General features: G+C 55.7%; 2 pseudogenes across 2 annotated transcripts in view; one reads left to right on the top strand and one right to left on the bottom strand.

Annotated features, from left to right (window-relative positions):
* The window catches only part of LOC307094820 (protein SET-like), a 671,772-nt pseudogene that overhangs the window by 138,127 nt on the left and 517,733 nt on the right, over positions 1 to 15,912 (top strand). The gene's annotated exons all lie outside the window — the stretch shown is intronic.
* Positions 1,708 to 2,440, bottom strand: LOC307095025 (neugrin-like; annotated as a pseudogene). Its single transcript has one exon. The product of its transcript is annotated as a neugrin-like (transcript).

The raw sequence follows: 15,912 nt of genomic DNA, 5'->3' as shown, positions 1-15,912 counted from the left end.
ATCATTATATTTTATTACAAACATGCTGATGCATTAGGTACAAATATACTCAAGAACATTCATGATAAAATAGTAAAATAATGGAAAGTGGCAAGTTTTAATTATTTTTTAACTTTTGATGTAAGTGTAATTGATTTAAAATATATATTCAAAACTATATTTTTATTGATTTCAGTGAGGAAAGGAGGGGGGATAGAGAGAGAGAGAAAGATGAATGATGAGAGAGAATCACTGATACGCTGCCTCCTGCATGCACCACAATATGAATCCAGTCCACCACCTGAGCATGTGTCCTGACCAGGAATTGATCAGTGACCTGCAGGGTCATAGGTTAACACTCAACCACTGAACCACCCTTGCCCGGCTCTGCTAAGATTTTCAGGGATCCCACGCAACCTGCAACCAGGGTAGCAATGAGCAGTGGCAGCTCGTCCTGGCTTAACCCCTGAATCTGCGCTGAAGGCCTCCTTTACTCTGAATGCCCAGTGAGCTACCAGCAGCCTCGCTTTGGCTCATTTATTTCCCACAATGTTTCTAGAGAGTGAAAGGAGCCAGCTGTTTCCTGTTCTATCTCTCTGCTGCTTCCTGTTCTATCATAAGGCCTACGTGTTTTCATTATCCCCAGTTTCAATTAATGTACCCCCAAAATCTTCTGAACTTGGGTAGTGAAATCTTTTCGAACATGAAGTAATGAACTCTAACACTACACACCAAGGTGAGGCCGTCCTCCTCCAGGCTGCTTCCTGTTCCTGAACACTGGTGTGCCTGGGATATCTTCTACGAAGCAGACCAAGGCATGATTTTGCTTAGAGGACCTGGGAGAAAACGTGATGGTCTTCACTCAAATTGGTGTTGTTGAATCAAATCAATTTTAACACTCTTCTTTTTTTTATTGATTTTTTAGAGAGAGAGGGAGACAGAGAAACATCAATGATGAGAGAGAATAATTGATCAGCTCTCTCCTGCATGCCCCCTACAGGGATGGAGCTCCCCAACCTAGGCAAGTGCCCTGACTTGGAATCCAACTAGAGATACCTTGTTTCATGGGTCCATGTCCAACCACTGAGACATGCCATGTGGGCAAATGATCTTTTTTATTGTTGGCTCTATTACAAATAGCCCCAATTTCCCCCATCCTCAGCCCCCTTTGCCTCCCTCTACCCTCCCACCACCATTTCTAGGCACTCAGCACAATATTGTCTATGTCCATGGACTATGAATATATGTATATACTTATTTTTTTGCTGCATTTCACTTTACTTTGCACAAAATGAATACAACCAATTGACTAAGCAGCTCCAGATCTGTTAGTGTTTATTAATCAAGAAGTAAACGATGTCAGAAAGAACACTATTCAATTCCTCCCATACACATATTGTAAAGACAACAAACTCCTAACATATGTGACACAGGCTGGTTTTCACAGAGAAAGCCTAAGCAAGAAGGGTGAGTACTGAATATCCACATGGTCAGACCAGGAGCTATGCTCCAGGAGCTAGACTGCACCCAGCCTGTTATTCAAGCTGCCCGCATATACATCTGCCCTGTGAAGTTCACTGTCCCTTGTCAGATTGAAATCCAAGCGGCTCCTTCCATTTTCAGGCTCATCATTTCCAAGGTGGACCATTCACACACAGAAATTCAGGCAGCTCCAATATGCTCGCTCAGCTGTATTTTACATGACACCTCCACCAGCCAGGCTCCAGTTCAAATTCTGTACAGGAAGTTCCCATTGTCGTCAAAGAACTCTCACCCCCTCTGTGCTACCTTGCTGCTGAAGTTCTGCTCACCCAGTTCTCTTGCCTTCAATGCTGCCAGCTCCTTCGCACTTGGCAGTCCATCGCTGTCACAGCCTCTGGTGCCCTCACAACCACTAGTGGAGTACTTCTGCAGCTCTCTGTGCTGACCTTGGGCTGCAGCAACAGGCACAAAGCTTTCCTTCTCCAGGCTCTGGGCTCCTTTATTCCTTCCCTCCTGTCTCCTCAGGGTGTTTGTACTGTGAGTATTCGGTTCTGTCACCCTCAAAGCTGTGCTGTGACCGTGGCCTTGGGATGAGGCTTCAGCTCCAGACACAGGGCGGCCTGCAGAAAGCAGCTCCCAGGCATCCCCAGGGCCTGGAAGCTGGCGGAGCGAGTGGGCAAGCCCAGCTTTCTGAAGGACCTTTTGATCCTGCTTCAGTTTCTTCTCCAATGTGGGCACAAACTTGCTTTTTAAAACCTTCTGATCACATCGGAGGTAACATCCAAGCCTTCAGCCAATCTGGGAACTGACCAGGCCTCTGGAAATTCTTCATGTAAATACCGGATCTGCTCCCTGGCTTCATGGTCAGAGTCCTGGGCGGGGCCCCTCGGGCCTCCATTTGCCTCTGAATTTTCTGGAACAGGATGGCTTTTTCTGTCGTCTCAGGGCGCTGCGGGAGAGAACCAAAGGCAGAAGCCATGCGTGGGAGCAACATGGGTGGTTGAAGCGTCTCAGCTGAATCAGGGGGCGCCCAGCCCTCGTCTCTTTGTTCATGAAAGATGAGACAGAGGGCTGGAGACCCGGACACAGGCTTTATTAGAGGAGAAGGCCCCTGCTGGGCTGCCTCCCAAAGGAAGACAGTACGTGTGCAGAGGTGAAGGCGCCTTTTGAGGGGAGGAAAGGGAAGGGATGGGGCTTAGGGTACTTGGCACATGCTGATTGGTGGTTTCATGTAAGGCACATGATTAGGGACTTAGGATTCGGGGGTTAGGGTATTTGGCAGGTGCTGATTGGTGGTTCAATGTACAGTCCATATAAGGTGCCTGGTTAGGTGCTCAGGAGTGTTTGGGCTGCAGGTGGAGTTTAGGACATTCTCCATCCATCAGTTGGGGGAAGGGAGGATCTATCAGTTCACTAACCCGGAAATCTAACACCCACAACAGTAGCACCCGAGGAAGGTGAGCTTTCTAAACGGGCGATGAAATATGTCCCTGGTGAAGGGACCGTGGTCCCAAAGGAGCCGAGCACCTGCACCTGTGCCTCTGATGAGGGAAGAAGCAAGGCCCTGCTTCAGTCTGAGGGCCCAGGAAGGAGCCGGTACTGTTACCAAAAACTGGAGAACCAAGCTGCAGGCGCTAACCAGTCCGCGATGGGGGACTGGTCAGGCAGCTTCGGGCGCTAACCCATGCCGCCTGCCCTGGTCCGTGATCCATGATCGGGGCTTGCAGTGTGCCGCCACTAAGCCCGATCCAGGGCTTGGTCAGGCTCCTGGAGGCGCTAAGGAGTCCGCGATCTTAGCCTCATCAGGCGCTGGTGTGCGCTAACCCTTGCCTCCAGCACTGGTCCTTCATCCGTGATTAAGGCTTGCAGTGTGCCTCGGCCAAGCACTATCGGGGACTTGGTCAGGCGGCTGCAGGCGCTAAGGAGTCCGCGATCATGTCCCTGTCAGGGGGCTAAGGGCGCTAACCCACGCCACCCGCCCTGGTCCGTGATCTGTGATCGGGGCTTGCATTGTGCCGCCAAGCCCGGAGCCCTTCATGACCTCTGCCTGAAGCGGGACCTGTAGTTGGAGCCCTGCATGACCTCTGACTGAGGCTGGGCCTGTTGTTGGAAACCTCCATGACCTCTGACTGAAGATGGGCCTGTGGACGGAGCCTTCTGTGACGTCTGACTGAGGCTGGACTTTTGGATGGAGCCCTCCATGACCTCTGCCTGAGGCTGGGCCTGTGTATGGAACCCTCTATGACCTCTGTCTAAGGCTTGGCTTGTGGACATAGCCCTCTATAACCGCTGATTGAGGCTGGTCCTGTGAACAAAGGCCATTATGACCCCTGCCTGATGCCTGGCCTGTGGATGGAGCCTTCTATGACCTCTGACTGAGGCCAGGACAGTGGGTGGAGCCCTCCATGACCTCTATCTAAGGCTGGGCCTGTGGATGGAGCCCCTCATAAACTCTGACTGAGGCTGGCTTGTGGATGGAGCCCTCTATGCCCTCTGCCTCAGACTGGGCCTGTGGATGGAGACCTCTGTGACCACTGCCTGAGACCTGGCCTGTGGACGGAGCCCTCTATGACCTCTGACTAAGTCTTGGCCTGTGGCTGGAGCCCTCTATGACCTCTGATTGAGGCTGGAACTGTGGACAGTGCCCTCTATGACCTCTGATTGAGACTGGGCCTGTGGACAGGGCACTCTATGTCCTCTGATTGAGGTTGGGCCTGTGGACGGAGCCGTCCATGACCTCGACCTGAGGCTGGGCCTGTGGATGGAGCCATCCATGACCTCTTACTGAGGCTAGGGCTGTGGATGGAGCCCTCAATGACCTCTGACTGAAGCTGGGCCTGTGGATGGAACCCTCTATGACCTCTGACTAATGCTTGTCCTATGAATGGAGACCTCTATGACCTGTGACTGAGGCAGGGCCAGTTGTTGGAGACCCCCATGACCTCTGTATTACATCGGATTGAGGCTGGGCCTGTGGATGGAGCCCTCTATGACCTCAGACTGAGGCTGGGCCTGTGGACGGAGCCCTCCATGATTTCTGCCTGAGGCCGGGCCTGTGGAGGGAGCCCGCTATGGCCTCTAACTAAGGCTTGGCTTGTGGACATAGCCCTCTATACCCGCTGATTGAGGCTGGCCCTGTCAACAAAGCCCTCTATAACCTCTGATTGATGCTGGGCCTGTGGACAAAGCCCATTATTACCTATGACTGACGCTGGGCCTGCGGATGGAGCCCTCTATGACCTCTGCCTGAGGCTGGAAATGTGGATGGAGCCCTCCATGACATCAGATTGAAGCTAGGCCTGTGGACGGAGTCCTCTATGACTTCTGCCTGAGGCTAGGACTGTGGATGGAGCCCTCCATGTCCTCGGACTGAGGCTGGGCCTGTGGAAGGACCCCTCTAAATCCTCTGACTGATGCTGGTCCTCTGGATGGAGCCCTCTATGAGCTCTAATCTTGGCCTTTGGACATAGCCCTCTATAACATCTGATTGATGCTGGGCCTGTGGACAGAGCTCTCCATGACCTCTGCCTATGGCTGGCCCTGTGAATGGAGCCCTTCAGGTCCTGTGACTGAGGCTGGGCCTGTAGATGGAGCCCTCTATGTGCTATGCCTGATTCCTGGCCTGTAGATGGAGCCCTCTATGACATCTGACTGTGGCTGGGTGTTTGGAAGGAGCCCTCTATGACCTCTGCCTAAGGCTTGGACTGTGGATGGAGCCCTCCATGACCTCTTCATGAGGCCGGATCTGTGGTTGGAGCCCTCTATGACCTCTGACTGAGGCCTATCCTCTGGACGGAACCATCCATGACCACTGCCTTAGGCCGCGCCTGTAGATGGAGGCCTCCATGACCTCTGACTGAGGATGGGCCTGTGGTTGGAATGCTCTTTGACCTCTGCCTGAGGCCAGTCCTGTGGATGGACCCCTCCATGACCTCTGACTGATGCCGGGACAGTGCCTGGAGCCTTCCATGACCTCTGACTAAAGCCGGGCCAATGGTTGGAGCCCCCCATGACCTCTGTCAGAGGCTGGGCCTGTGGATGGAGTCCCTATTGCCCTGTGACTGAGGCTGGTCCTTTGAATGGAGCCGTCTATGACCTCTGACTGAGGCTGGTACTGTGGACAGAGTCCTCCATGACCTTTGCTTGAGGCTGGGCCTGTGAATGGAGCCCTCCATGACCTCTTACTGAGGCTGGGCCTGTGGACGGAGCTCTCCATGACCTCTGCCTGTGGGTGGCCCTGTGGATGGTGCCCTTCATGTTCTCTGACTGAGGCTGGGCCTGTTGATGGAGCCCTCTATTACATCTGACTGTGGCTGGGCGTGTTGTTGGAGCCATCCATGGCCACTGCCTGAAGGTGGGCTTGTGGACGGAGCCCATTGTGGCCTCTGCCGGAAGCCGGGCCTGTGGTCAGAGCCCTCAATGACCTCTTCCTGAGGCTGGGCCTGTGGACAAAGCCCTCTATGACCTCTGCCTGCGGATAGGACTGTGAATCGAGCCCTACATGACATCTGATTGAAGCTGGACCTTTGGATGGAGCCCTCCATGTCCTCTGACTGAGGCTGGTCCTGAGGTTGGAGCCCTCCATGACGTCTGACTGAAGCTGGGCCCATAGATGGAGCCCTTTATATCCTCTGATTGAGGCCGGTCCTGTCGTCGGAACCCTCCATGACCTCTGACTGAGGCTGGGCCTGTGGATGGAGCCCTGTATGACCTCTCATTGACGCTGGGCATGTGGACGGAGCCCTCAATGACCTCTGACTGAGGCTGGTCCTGTGGTTGGAACCATCCATGATCTGTGACTGAAGCTGGGCCTGTGGACGGAGCCTTCTATGACCTATGCCTGAGGTTGGGCCTGTGGATGGAGCCCTCCATGTCCTCTGACTGTGGCTGGGACTGTGGATGGAGCCCTCTATGACCTCTGACTCACGCTGGGCATGTGGACGAGGCCCTCAATGTTCTCTGATTGAGGTTGGTCCTATGGTGGAACCCTTCATGACCACTGACTGCAGGTGGGCCTGTGGACAGAGCCTATTATGGCCTCTGCCTGAGGCTGGGCCTGTGGACGGAGCTCTCCATGACCTCTGACTGAGGCTAGGCTTGTGGACGGAGCCCTCCATGACCTGTTCATGTGGCTGCGCCTGTGGATGGATTTCTCCATTACCACTGACTGAGGGTGTGACTGTGTATGAAGCCCTCTATGACCTCTGACTGAGGCTGGGCATGTGGATGGAGCCCGCCATGACCTCTGAGTGAGGCTGGGCCTGTGGACTGAGCCCTCCATGATGTCTGCCTGAGGCCAGGCCTCTGAATGGAGCCCTCCATGACCTCTTACTGAGGCTGGGGCTGTGGTTGGAACCATCCATGACCTGTGACAGAAGCTGTTCCTGTGGACGGAGCCTTCTATGACCTCTGTCTGAGGCTGGGCCTGTTGACAGAGCCATCCATGGTCATTGCCTGAAGCTGGGCTCTGGACGGAGCCCTCCATGACCTCTGACTTAGGCTGGGCTTGTCAATAGAGCCTTCTGTGACCTCTGATTGAGACTGGGCCTGTTGACGGAGCCTTCCATGGCCACAGCCTGAAGCTGGGCTTGTGGACGGAGCCCTCCATGATCTGTGCCTCAGGCCGCGACTGTGGATGGATCCCTCCATTACCACTGACTGAGGGTGGTCCTGTGTATAGAGCCCTCTATAACCTCTGATTGAGGTTGGTCCTGTGGACATAGCCCGCTATAACCTCTGATTGAAGCTGGTCCTGAGGAGAAAGGCCATTATGACCTGTGCCTGAGGCTTGGTCTGTGGATGGAGCCCTCTATGACCTCTGACTGAGGCTGGTCTGTGGTTGAGGTCCTCCATGACCTCTGAGTGAGGCTAGGACTATGTACTGAGCCCTCCATGACCTCTGCCAGAGGCTGGGCCTGTGGATGGAGCCCTCTATGACCTCGGACTGAGGCTGGACCTATCGATGGAGCCCTCTATGACCTATGACGGAGGCTGGGCCGGAGGACTGAGCTCTCCATGACCTCTGTCTGAGGCTGGGCCTGTGTATGGAGCACTCCTTGTCCTCTGACTGAGGCTGGGCCTGTGGATGCAGCCCTCTATGACCTCTGCCTGAGGCTGAGCCTGTGGATGGAGCACTCTAGGACCTCTGACTGAGGCCCGGCCTGTGGATGGAGCCCTCTATGTCCTGTGACTGTGGCCGGGCCAGTGGTTGGAGCCCTCCACAACCTCTATCTGAGGCTGAGCCTGTGGATGGAGCCCCTATTGACCTCTGACTGAGGCTCTTACTGTGTATGGAGCCCTCTATGACCTCTGACTGAGCCTGGGCCTGTGGATGTAGCTCTCCATGACCTCTATCTGAGGATGTGCCTGTGGTTGGAGCCCTCTATGACCTCTGACTATGGATGGGGCTGTGGACAGAGCCCTCTATGACCACTGCCTGAGGCTGGGAATATGGATGGAGCCCTCCATGACATCGGATTCAGGCTGGGCCTGTGGACCGAGCCCTCTATGACATTTTCCTGAGACTGGGACTGTTGAAGGAGCCCTCCATGTCTTCTGACTGAGTCAGGGCCTGTGGATGGAGCCCTCCATGTCCTCTGACTGAGGTAGGGCCTGTGGATGGAGCCCTCCATGACCTCTACTGAGGCTGGGGCTGTGGATGGAGCCCTCTATGACATCTGCCTGAGGTTGGGCCTGTGGATGGAGCCCTCTAGGACCTGTGACTGAGGCCGGGACAGTGTTTGGAGCCCTCCATGACCTATATCTGAGGCTGAGCCTGTGGATGGAGCCCCTATTGACCTCTGACTCAGGATGTACCGGTGGATGGATCCGTCTATGACCTCTGACTAAGGCTAGGCCTTTGGTGGAGCCCTCCATGACCTCTGAATGAAGTTGGGCCTGTGGATGGAACCCTCTATGACCTCTGACTAAGGATTGGCTTGTGGACATAACCCTCTAGACCCTATGATTGAGGCTGGTCCTGTGGACATAGCCGTCTATAACCGCTGATTAAGGCTGATCCTGTGGACAAAGGCCATTATGACCCTGCCCTGAGGCTTGGCCTGTGGATGGAGCCCTTTATGCCCTCTGCCTGATGCCTGGCCTGTGGATGGAGTCCTCTATGACCTCTGACTGAGGCAAGGACTGTGGGTGGAGACCTCCATGACCTCTATGAGAAGCTGGGCCTGTGGATGGAGCCCTTTATGACCTCTGACTGACGCTGGGCATGTAGACGGAGCATTCTATGACCTCTGACTGAGGCTGGGCTCTTGGATGGAGCCCTCTATTACCACTGACTGAGGCTGGGCCAATGGTTGGAGCCCTCCGTGTCCTCTAACTGTGACTGGGCCTGTGGATAGAGCCCTCTATCACCTCTGACTGACGCTGGGCATGTGGACGGAGCCCTCAATGTCCTCTGACTGAGGCTGGTCCTATGGTTGGAACCCTCCATGAATTCGGACTGCTTTGGGGCCTGTGGACGGAGCATTCTATGACCTCTGACTGGGGCTGGTCTGCTCAATGGAGCCCTCTATGACCTCTGACTGAGGCTGGGCCTGTTGACGGAGCCTTCCATGGCCACTGCCTGAAGCTGGGCTTGTGGATGGAGCCCTCGATGATCTGTGCCTCAGGCCGCGACTGTGGATGGATCCCTCCATTACCACTGACTGAGGGTGGTCCTATGTATGGAGCCCTCTATAACCTCTGATTGAGGTTGGTCCTGTGGACATAGCCTGCTATAACCTCTGATTGAAGCTGGTTCTGAGGAGAAAGGCCATTATGACCTGTGCCTGAGGCTTAGCCTGTGGATGGAGCCCTCTAGGACCTCTGCCTGAGGCTTGGCCTGTGGATGGAGCCCTCTATGACCTGTGACTGAGTCCGGGCCAGTGTTTGGAGACCTCCATGCCCTCTGCCTGATGCCTGGCCTGTGGATGGAGTCCTCTATGACCTCTGACCTATGCAAGGACTGTGGGTGTAGACCTCCATGACCTCTATCTGAGGCTGGGCCTGTGGATGGAGCCCTCTATGATCACTGACTGAGGCTGGGCCAATGGATGGATCCCTCCATGTCCTCTAACTGTGGCTGGGCCTGTGGATGGAGCCCCCTAATGACCTCTTACTGACGCTGGGCATGTGGACGGAGCATTCTATGACCTCTGACTGAGGCTGGGCTTGTCAATGGAGCCCTCTATGACCTCTGCCTGAGGCTGGGCCTGTTGTTGGAGCCATCCATGGCCACTGCCTGAAGGTGTGCTTGTGGACGGAGCCCACCATGATCTGTGCCTCAGGCCGGGCCTGTGGATGGATCCCTCCATTACCACTGACTGAGGGTGATCCTGTGTATGGAGCCCTCTATGACTTCTGATTGAGGTTGGTCCTGTGGACATAGCCCTCTATAACCTCTGATTGAAGGTGGTCCTGAGGAGAAAGGCCATTATGACGTGTGTCTGAGGCTTGGCCTGTGGATGGAGCCCTCTATGACCTCTCACTGTTGCCGAGACAGTGGGTGGAGCCCTCCATGACCTCTATCTGAGGCTGGGCCTTGGGATGGAGCCCCTCATGACCACTTAATGAGGCTGTACTTGTGGATGGAGCCCACTATGAACCCTGACTGAGTCTGTACCTGTGTATGAAGCCCTCTATGACCTCTGCCTGAGGCTGGGCCTGTGGACGGAACCCTCCATGACCTCTCCCTGAGGCCTGGCGTGTGGTTGGAGCCCTCTATGACATCTGACTGAGGCTGGGCCTGTGGACAGAGCCCTCTATGACCTCTGCCTGAGGCTGGAAATGTGGATGGAGCCCTCCATAACATTGGATTGAAGCTGCACCTGTGGACGGAGCCTTATATGACTTCTGCCTGAGGCTGGGACTGTGGATGGAGCCCTCCATGACCTGTGACTGAGGCTGGGCCAGTTTTGTAGCCCTCCATGGCCTCTATCTGAGGCTGAGCCTGTGGATGGATCCCCTATTGCCCTCTGACTGAGGACGTACCGGTGCATGGATCCGTCTATGACCTCTGACTGAGGCTGGGCCTGTGGTTGGAGTCCTCCATGACCTCTGACTGAAGCTGGGCCTGTGGATGGAACCCTCTATGACCTCTGACTAAGGCTTGGCTTGTGGCCATAGCCCTCTATACCCTCTGATTGAGGCTGGTCCTGTGGCCATAGCCCTCTATAACTGCTGATTAAGGCTGGTCCTGTGGAAAAAGGCAATTATGACCCCTCCCTGAGGTTTGGCCTATGGATGGAGCCTTTTATGACCTCTGCCTGAGGCTGGGCCTGTGGATGCAGCCCTCTATTACCTGTGACTGAGGCCGGGTCAGTGTTTGGAGCCCTCCATGACCTCTATCTGAAACACTGGCCCGGCCTCAGTCACAGGTCATAGAGGGCTGCATCCACAGGCCCAGCCTCAGGCAGAGGTCCTAGAGGCTACATTCATAGGCCCAGCCTCAGGCAGCGGTCATTGAGGGCTCCATCCACAGGCCCAGCCTCAGGCAGAAGTCATATAGGGCTCCGTCCAAAGGTCCAGCTTCAATCCGATGTCATGGAGGGCTCCATCCACATTTCCAGCCTCAGGCAGAGGTCATAGAGGGCTCTGTCCACAGGCCCAGCCTCAGTTAGATGTCATAGAGGGCTTTAACCACAGTCCAGGCCTCAGGTAGAAGTCAGGGAGGATTCCGTTCACAGGCCCAGCCTCAGGATAAGGTCATGAAGGGCTCCGTCTACAGGCCCAGCCTCAGCTAGAGGTCATAGAGGTCTCCATACACAGGAACAGCCTCAGTCACAGGTCAATAGGGTCTCCATCCACAGGACCAGCCACAGACAGAGGTCATGGAGGTCTCTAACCACTGGCCTGGCCTCATTCACAGGTGATAGAGGGCTCCATCCGCATGCCCAGGCTCAGGCAGAGGTCATAGAGGGCTACATCCACAGGCCCAGCCTCAGTCAGAGGACATGGAGGGCTCCATACACAGGTCCACCCTCAGTCAGTGGTAATGGAGGGATCCATCAACATGCCAAGCTTCAGGCACAGGTCATGGAGGGCTCCGTGCACAAGCCCCACCTCATTCAGAGGACATAGAGGGCTCAATCCACAGGTAGAGCCATAGTCAGAGGTCAATAGGGGCTCCATCCATAGTCCCAGACTAAGACAGAGGTCATAGAGGGCTCCAATCACTGGCCCGGCCTCAGTCAGTAATCATAGAAGGCTCCATCCACATGCCCAGCCTCAGTCAGAGTTCATAGAGGGCTCCATCCACATGCCCAGCCTCAGTCAGAGGTCATAGAGGACTCCGTCCAAAGGCCCAGCTGCAATCAGATGTCTGGAGGGCTAGATTCACAGTCCCATCCTCAGGCAGAAGTCATAGAGGGCTCTGTCCACAGGCCCCACTTCAGTAAGAGGTCTCTGAGGGCTCCGACCACAGGCCTGGCTTCAGGCAGAGGACATAATGGGCTCTGTCCACAGGCCCAACCTCAAATCAGAGGACATAGAGTGCCCTGTCCTCAGGCCCAGTCTCAATCAGAGGTCATAGAGGGCTCTGTCCACAGTCCCAACCTCAGTCAGAGGTCCTAGAGGGCTCCATCCATAGGCCGGGCCTCAGTCAGAGGTCCTAGAGGGCTCCATCCACAGGCCCAGCCTCAGTCAGAGGACATGGATGGCTCCATCCACAGGCCCAGCCTCAGACAGAGGTCATGGAGAGCTCCGTCTCAGGCCCAGCCACCGCCATAGGTCATAGAGGGCTCCATCAATAGGTCCAGCCTCAGTCTGAGGTCATAGAGGGCTCCGTCCAAAGACAGTTAGAGGACATGGAGGGCTCCATCCATAGGCCCAGCCTCAGTCAGAGGTCATGGAGGCCTCCAACCACAGGCCCAGCCTCCGTAAGAGGTTATAGACGGATACATCCACCAGTACGTCCTCAGTCAGAGGTCAATAGGGGCTCCATCCACAGGCTCAGCCTCAGATAGAGGTCATGGAGGGATCCAAACACTGGCCCGGCCTTAGGCAGAGGTCATAGAGGGCTCAATCCACAGCCCCAGCCTCAGTAAGAGGTCATGGAGGGCTCCATCCACAGGCCCAGCCTCAGTCAGAGGACATGGAGGACTCCATCCACAGGCCCTGCCTCAGTCAGAGGACATGGAGGGCTCCATCCACAGGCCCAGCCTCAGCCAGAGGACATGGAGAGCTCCATCCACAGTCCCAGTCTCAGGCAAAAGTCACAGAGGGCTCCGTCCACAGGTCTACCCTCAGTAAGAGGTCATAGAGGTCTCCATCCACAGGACTATACTCAGACAGAGGTTATGGAGGGCTCCATCCATAGGCCCAGCCTCAGGCAGAGGTCATAGAGGGCTCAATCCACAGTCACAGCCTCAGTAAGAGGTCACTGAGGGCTCCATCCACAGGCCCAGCCTCAGTCAGAGGACATGGAGGACTCCATCCACAGGCCCTGCCTCAGTCAGAGGACATGGAGGGCTCCATCCACAGGCCCAGCCTCAGCCAGAGGACATGGAGAGCTCCATCCACAGTCCCAGTCTCAGGCAAAAGTCACAAAGGGCTCCGTCCACAGGTCTACCCTCAGTAAGAGGTCATAGAGGTCTCCATCCACAGGACTATACTCAGACAGAGGTTATGGAGGGCTCCATCCACAGGCCGGGCCTCAGTCAGAGGTCATGGTGGGCTCAGTACACAGATCCAGCCTCAGTCAGAGGTCATAGCGGGCACTGTCCACAGGCCTAGCCTCAGTCAGATGTCATAGAGGGCTCCAACCACAGGTCCAGCCTCAAGCAGAGGTCATGGAGGGCTCCGTCCACAGGCCCAACTTCAGCTAGAGGTTATGGAAGGCTGCATGCACAGTCCCAGTCTATGTAAGAGGTCATGGAGGGCTCCATCCCCTAGCCCAGCCTCAGTCAGAGGACATGGAGGGTGCCATACACAGGCCCTCACTCAGTCAGTGGTAATGGAGGGATCAATTCAACGGCGCGGCCTCAGGCACAGGTCATGGAGGTCTTCAACCACAAGCCCAGTCTCAGTCAGTGGTCATAGAGGGCTCAATCCACAGGTAATGCCACAGTCAGAGGTCAATAGGGGCTCCACCCTTAGGCCCACCGTCAGACAAAGGTCAAGGAGGGCTCCAACCACTGGCCCGGCCTCAGTCAGAGGTCATAGAGGGCTCCATCCACAGGCCCCGCCTCAGTCAGAGGTCATAGAGGGCTCTATCCACAGCCCCAGCCTTAGTAAGAGGTCATGGAGGGCTCCATCCACAGGCCCAGTCTCAGTCAGAGGACATGGAGGGCTCCATCCACAGGCCCAGCCTCAGTCAGAGGTCATAGAGGGGTCCATCCACATACCCAGCCTTAGGCAGAGGTCATGGAGGGCTCCGTCAACAGGCCCAGCTGCAGTCAGAGGTCATGGAGGGTTCCAACCATAGGACAAGCCTCAGTCAGAGGACATTGAGGGCTCCGTCATCATGCCCAGTGACAGTCAGAGGTCATAGAGGGCTCCATCCACAGGCCCAGCCACAGTTAGGGGACATGGAGGGCTCCATCCAAAGGCCCAGCCTCAGTCAGTGGTCATAGAGGGCTCTATCCACAAGCCCAGCCTCAAGCAGAGGTCATGGAGGGCTCTGTCCACAGGCCCTGCCTCAGTCAGTGGTCATAGAGGGCTCCATCCAAGAGCCCAGCCTCACTCAGACGTCATAGAAGGCTCCATCCTTAGCCCAGCCTCAGTCAGAGGTCATTGAGGGCTCCCTCCACGTGCCCAGCCTCAGTCAGAAGTCATAGAGGACTCCGTCCAAAGGCCCAGGTGCAATCAGATGTCTGGAGGGCTCAATTCACAGTCCCAACCTCAGGGAGAAGTCATAGAGGACTCTGTCCACAGGCCCCACCTCAGTAAGAGGTCATTGAGGGCTCCGACCACAGGCCTTGCTTCAGGCAGAGGTCATATGGGCTCTGTCCACAGGCCCAACATCAATCAGAGGTCATAGAGGGCTCTGTCCATAGTCCCAACCTCAATCAGAGGTCATAGAGGGCTCCATTCACAGGCCGGGCCTCAGTCAGAGGTCCTAGAGGCCTCCATCCACAGGCCGGGCCTCAGTCAGAGGTCCTAGAGGGCTCCACCCACAGGCCCATCCTCAGTCAGAGGACATGGATGGCTCCATACACAGGCCCAGCCTCAGACAGAGGTCATGGAGAGCTCCGTCCTCGGGTCCAGCCACCGCCATAGGTCATAGAGGGCTTCAACAATAGGCCCAGCCTCATTCTGAGGTAATAGAGGGCTTCGTCCAAAGGCCCAGCAACAGTTAGAGGACATGGAGGGCTCCATCCATTGGCCCAGCCTCAGTCAAAGGTCATGGAGGGCTCCAAACACTGGCCCGGCCTCAGTTTCAGGTCCTAGAGGGCTCCATCCACAGGCCCAGCCGCAGGCAGTGGTCATAGAGGGCTCAATCCACAGCCCCAGACTCAGTAAGAGGTCATGGAGGACTCCATCCACAGGCCCAGCCTCAGTCAGAGGACATGGAGGACTCCATCCACAGGCCCTGCCTCAGTCAGAGGACATGGAGGGCTCCATCCACAGACCCAGCCTCAGTAAGAGGTCATGGAGGGCTTCATCCACAGGCCCAGCCTCAGTCACAGGACATGGAGGGCTCCATCCACAGTCTCATACTCAGGCAGAAGTCATAGACGGCTACGTCTACAGGCCCAGACTCAATCTGATGTCATGGAGAGCTTCATCCACATTCCCAGACTCATGCAGAGGTAATACAGTGCTCTGTTCACAGCCTAGCCTCAGTCAGAGGTCATGGAGGGCTCCAACCACTGTCCCGGCCTCAGTCAGAGGTCATAGAGGGTTCCATCCACAGGCCAGGCATCATGAAGAGGTGATAGAGGTCTCCACCCAAAGGCTAGGCCTAAGTAAATGGTCATAGAGGGCTCCATCCACAGGTACAGCCACAGTCAGAGGTCAATAGGGGCTGCATCCACAGGCCCAGCCTCAGACAGAAGTCATAAAGGGCTCCAACCACTGGCCCAGCCTCAGTCAGAAGTCATAGAGGGCTCCATCCACAGGCCCAACCTCAGGCAGAGGTTATAGAGGGCTCTATACACAGCCACACCCTTAGTAAGAGGTCATGGAGGGATTCATCCACAGGCCCAGTCTCAGGCAAAAGTCATAGAGGGCTCCATCCACAGGCCCAATCTGAATCCGAGGTCATGGAGGGCTCCATCCATATTCCCTGCCCCAGGCAGCGGTCATAGAGGTCTCTGTCCACAGCCCCAGCCATAGTCAGAGGTCATAGAGGGCTCCAACCACAGGCCAGGCCTCAGATAGAGGTCATGGAGGGCTCCGTCCACAGGCCCATCCTCTTATAGAGGTCATGGAGAGCTCCGTCCACTGGCCCAGGCTCAGTCAGAGGTCACAGAGGGCTCCATAGACAGGAAGAGCCTCAGTCAGAGGTCAATA

The sequence above is a fragment of the Cnephaeus nilssonii genome, assembly GCF_951640355.1.
Source record: "Cnephaeus nilssonii genome assembly, chromosome: 24".
NCBI lineage: Eukaryota > Metazoa > Chordata > Mammalia > Chiroptera > Vespertilionidae > Cnephaeus > Cnephaeus nilssonii.
Note: the sequence above shows the minus strand (reverse complement) of the source record. Positions and strands in the feature narration are given on the sequence as shown.